A 5,590-nucleotide genomic window follows, 5' to 3' on the forward strand; every position below is an offset into this window, starting at 1 on the left:
ACATACATACCGGAGTAACAAAACTGTCCGATGAACGGGAACGTGAAACTCAGAGTAACGGTTTTTTTGTTATATTTCTGCTGCTTTTAAATAAAGTATATATATATATATGTTTATATATATATATTTGTGGTGCTGTGAAAATGTTCTCAGTATTTATTAGGAAGGGCATCCATGTGTAGGAACTATACCAAAAAGTTATTGTTTTTTTTTTGTTTACTTTAAAACTGTTTCTGTGTTTAAAATAAATAGTTATTGTTTCTGGATGTGTTTGTCAAACTTAAAACAGACTAAATTTTGAAAGAAATCTAAGAACTTATAGATTATGTATTGATTTTTATTTTACTTGTTCTTCATTTCCAAAGTGAATTTAAGCTCCTTTGTTAAGCTGTTAAGTTTGGAGAAGTATAAGTGTTTCTTGACTAAGAATATACTGTAATACAATAGACATTTTGGTTTTATTTTATTATTTCTTTAGTGGCGGAGGACATATATAAAGAAAGGAACTCAGATTCATGGTGTGTTACTGATATACTTGTATAGCATTCCTATTTAGGTTGAAGTTTCTGCCCTATTTATAAATACAGTATACTGTCTTATAAACATATGGGACTTTATGAAACAATGTCCAAGTTGACATTATTATAGTAGCCATAAAATGCCTCTGGAGATACTACTCTATTTTCTTTTGTGTGTGTGTGTATACTTAATGCCCCTAGCCTGAGTAAAACTATATTATACATCCTCACATTTGTCATATAGTCAAGCGTTTTGTTTTTCTCTCTAAGAACAATGACTGATATTATATATATATATATATATATATATATATATATATATATATATATATATATATATATATACATATATATATACACACACATAGGGTGCGATGGGTAAATTGTCACCATTTTATATTATTATTTCGTGCATGCACATTGTTTGTGATTTTGTCAACTACACAGTATAGTAGGGTCAGATGGGCACTGTCTGTGAGAAAAACAGCACCATTACACAATTCACTCTACCAGAAATTTGGAAACGACATACTGTACTGTTTGGCATTCATGCCAGAAGCTCCAATATGAACATTTCAGAGTATTTGGATGTCAATCTGAGGACAGTGCATAAAAATCAGACAGGTAATGCACTATCGGAATACTCACGTGTGCATTGACAACAGATTAAAAACCCAGAAGGCCGCCAAATACCACTGAGTAACCATCTGGCAACATGTGGTCGTGAAACTTTTATATTTCTATTCCATAAGCTTTACAACCTGAATGAAATTGAGAGAAAACGCAAAGAAAAGGACTTTATTAAGAAATTCAAACCCACTCTTAACAAACAATGATTAAATTTATCTTACTTGGGGTTCAAAAATCTTATCCCTATAACTAAAACACAAAAAATCTCTCAAATGTCATCATTTCTAAAAATAAACCTGGCATCATTTCTAAAAATAGCCAAACACCTACTGCTGCTGTCCAAAGGAATAGGTATAAAAGACAAAAGAACAGGCAGTCTGTTACAATCTGTCAGATGAGGCCTTAATGAATGCCAATAGGCATGAAAGCATATACTAGCCTTTATATATTTAATTCTCTATATTTAATACTCAATATTTCATATATTCAATAAGACATTCAATATTTCATTTCATTTTACTATTTATATTATATTATATATTCCATATTCTATATCCCACATTAATTTTATAAGAATATAAATAAAACATAAAAAACAGAGTTGGAACTCTTTTAAATAATATATATTCTTCTATACATGATCATACAAAACCCTGTTTTGTGTATTTTTTAATTTTTATTCATATATATATATATATATATATATATATATATATATACACACACACACACTACAGGCTTCTTTCAGTTTCAATCTATTAGATTCATGTAGAAAGCTTTGATTGGCTGAGGCTGTTATAGAAGATACTTGTCCAATATGCCATACAGTAAGACTGAACTTGAAACCCTGTGGTTGGGAAGCAAACTTCTTAACCACGCAGCTATGCCTGTGCCTAGATTCCTGTTTCATAATGCAGCAGAAAAATAAGCCCCATAAAAAATTTTTTTTTTCTTTTTCAACTGCTATGCTACTGTGAAAGGAATGTCTGTAGAGACAATATTGCTATGAATATGTCAAATGTGAACCAAAAACTCAGTTCTTCAGTGATACAAAAGTGCTAATACTTTACTAATTCTCTATTACTTAGAAAATAAAGATAGATAAATAAATTTATGAGGGATTTGTATTGTTGAAAAGGTCAGAAGCTGTTTTAGATGTTAACAAATTCTAATCCAAAACATATCTAGCCATTTATTTGGAGTCCTTTTATTTGAGGATAGTTTTAAAGGTTATAAATGCTGAAGCATTATATTTGGTTTTTAAGGGTTCACTTCAGTTCTCTCAATCATCATTCTATTCTTCGTTTCTATTGTTGCTCTCTTTTCTTTTTGTCTTGTTTTCTTATGTAAAATGAATCTGGATATTTCACTACTTTCCATTTCATATAAAATTCCAATATCTTGCAATTCCAAAATCATTTCTACTCCACTCTTTCCAGTTGTCATTCACTATTTCATCCGTTATTTTATTCCTAATATACCTCTTTAGAACCAATTCTCTCTACTTCCATCTCTCTCTCTCTCTCTCTCTCTCTCTCTCTTATACACGATGGTCTTCTTGTTTAAGTTGGTGAATACTGCCATCATCCTTGCCTTCACCATTTATGAAACATATATACCATGTATTATGGGTCTGTGGACTGCTCTTAAGATTTTAGCGAGTGACCATCAAGTAGGGCTTGTTATTTCAGTATTTTCATTAACACTTTACTTCATAAGAGTAGCCAGATATAATCAAGATGGTGTCCCATATTTAAACATATGACTAAGAATGAATAAGTCATTAATCACTGAATGCCACATGTTTTTGCATGTCTGGCATTGAACCACTCAGTTTATTCCCATATCTACTCATTATTTGACTGCTGGTTCTTCAAAAGCTCATTTAAAACACTGACTTTTGTTTAACATATTTCCTGGCAACAATTTCACCTTTTCTTTTCTTTCTTTTTTCATTTTATACTTCAATATTCACCTCCTAATGAGCATGAATTTCTGAACAGTCAGGTAGTTGCCTATTTTATTAGTGCTGGGTATGAATGTAATTGGCTGGCTTTTATTTACCACCATGTTCCTAACAACTGTTAATAGTTGTCTGGTTGCATTTCAAATGGTCTAAGTAGTTAATGTCTTCATATTTTGATGTTAACATATAATGGTTTCAAATTTTGGCACTAGACCAGCAGGTTTGTGGGGAGGGGCTAAGTTAATTAAATTAGCCCCAGTGTTCAACTAGTACTTATTTTATTGACTCTGAAAGGATAAAAGGCAAAACTGACCCCAGCAAGATTTGAATTCAGAATGTAAAGAAGGAAGTAATGTTGCTAATCATTGTGCTTGGCTTGCTCATTGTTCTGCCAGCTCACCACCTTATGTTAACATGTCATAATAATCCTGTAGGAGTTCAGGTTTCCCATCCATTTGACTGTGGCTAAGAATCTTCCTTCCCAACCATATGATCTTAGGTTCAGTCACACTACATGGCACTTTGGACAAGTGTCATCTAATACAGCTCCAAACCAACGGAAGCCTTGAGTGGATTTGTTAGATAGAAACTGAAAGAAGCCCATCATATATATATGTGGTGTGTGTGTGTGCTCTTGTCTTAGCATCATATATTGGTTGTTAAACAAGCATCACCATATACAAGTGATGTTGTTTGTTTCCAATCTTCTATGAAAATCATGTCTCGCCATGGAGAAATATTAACTTGGTGGAAACAAGTGAAGATTGGCAACTGGAAAGGCATGGCATAGAAAATTTACCTCAACAAATTCCATTGGACCAATGCAAGCATAGAAAAGTGGATGTTAAATGATGATGATCTCTGTGGCTCTTTGTCAATATTTTTTGTCTGTATCTAGTAACAAGTGAAAGCAAGGGTTTATGGAAAATTATAGTTAGACTTCATGAAATAATTACTACCTCTTTTGTGAAAATAAGCTCTTATTAGTTTATGTACATGCATGTATGTTAGCGTACATACATGTATAATCACCAAGAGAATAGCTTCTTGTGTATATAACACATAGAAATGTTTTCTGTGCATATGTAAATATATGCTGCTATGTGTTTGCAGCATTTGTAAGTAAACCCTGAAGATTTTAAATACATTTCTCTGTTACAAATTGTGTGTGTGTGTTGAGGGAATGAAAAATATGAATAAATTGGTAAAGTTTGGTAAACATATTCTCCTGCTAATGTATGAACATAGTTACTGCATGTATACCAGTGTGCATATGTAAGGCCTCATGATTTATGCATGCAGTTAATAACTGGTAAACTGTCTATATAGCTCTTAGTTGTTAGCTGATAAATAAACACAGCTTAAAATGTGTTTAGCAGAGATGGCACAATAACGACAACACCCTTGTGGCCTCTGAACATATTTGTTTATTAAATGTATCTTAATGTTTTCATTAAACACCACAGGAATCAGGGGTAAAAATGGCAGTGGATCCTCTAAATTATCATAGCTGACTACATGAGCCAGCAACTGTCTTATAATTTAACTTAACACTTTTGGTAGTTTCTGACTAATAGGTTTTGAATGTAACACTCTTGAAATAATAACAATCCTTTCTACTGGAAGCACAAGGCCAACAATTTTCAGAGGAAGGGTATAGTTGATTACATCGACCCCACTGTTCAGCTGGTACTTATTTTATCAACCATGATAAGATGAACGGCAATGTTGACCTGGGAATTTGAACTCAAAATATAAAGACAGACAAAATGCCACTAAGCAATTTGGTTGGTGTGCTAATGATTCTGCCAGCTTGCTGCCTTAATAATAACAGCAGCAGCAGCAGCAGAAATACGCTAGAGAAGTTCTGAAAATGACAAAGCAACTATAATCTAAAATATGACAATACACTCAGAGAGAAAGATCAAGGTTAATTGACCAGATATTGTAGTCAAGGAGGACAAGGAAAGAAAAGTTTCCTAATTGACATATTAATCTTAATAGATGACAATGTATCTCTAAAGGAGATAGAAAGCATTATTGAAATACAAAGATCTGGAAATAGAGAAAACCTGTATGGGGACCATGAAGACAGAAACAACCACTATAATAATAAGTGTTTTAGGTATGGTTAAAAAACAAAATACATAATTGAAGCTCCAAGACTTACAAATACACACACACACACACACACACACACACACACACACACACACATAAAACATAAAATAACACTGATAGGCTCTGCACACATCTTATGTAGAACAATTCCAATACAGTAAAAATAACAACACCATGACTAACTGCAGCATATACCCAAGACACACAGAGCTGTGCTTGGTGGTGCAGTGAAAGCACACAATAAAAATATGACTACTAAGTGCACCTATGACTACATAGGCGCAGGAGTGGCTGTGTGGTAAGTAGCTTGCTTACCAACCACATGGTTCCGGGTTCAGTCCCACTGCGTGGCATC

At 33.1% G+C, this 5,590-nt stretch overlaps 1 long non-coding RNA gene across 1 annotated transcript in view; it reads left to right on the top strand.

Annotated features, from left to right (window-relative positions):
* LOC128248920 (uncharacterized) overlaps nucleotides 1-5,590 on the top strand; it is a 96,702-nt gene that overhangs the window by 30,369 nt on the left and 60,743 nt on the right. The window lies entirely within an intron of this gene.

The sequence above is a fragment of the Octopus bimaculoides genome, chromosome 10, assembly GCF_001194135.2.
Source record: "Octopus bimaculoides isolate UCB-OBI-ISO-001 chromosome 10, ASM119413v2, whole genome shotgun sequence".
Lineage (NCBI taxonomy): Eukaryota > Metazoa > Mollusca > Cephalopoda > Octopoda > Octopodidae > Octopus > Octopus bimaculoides.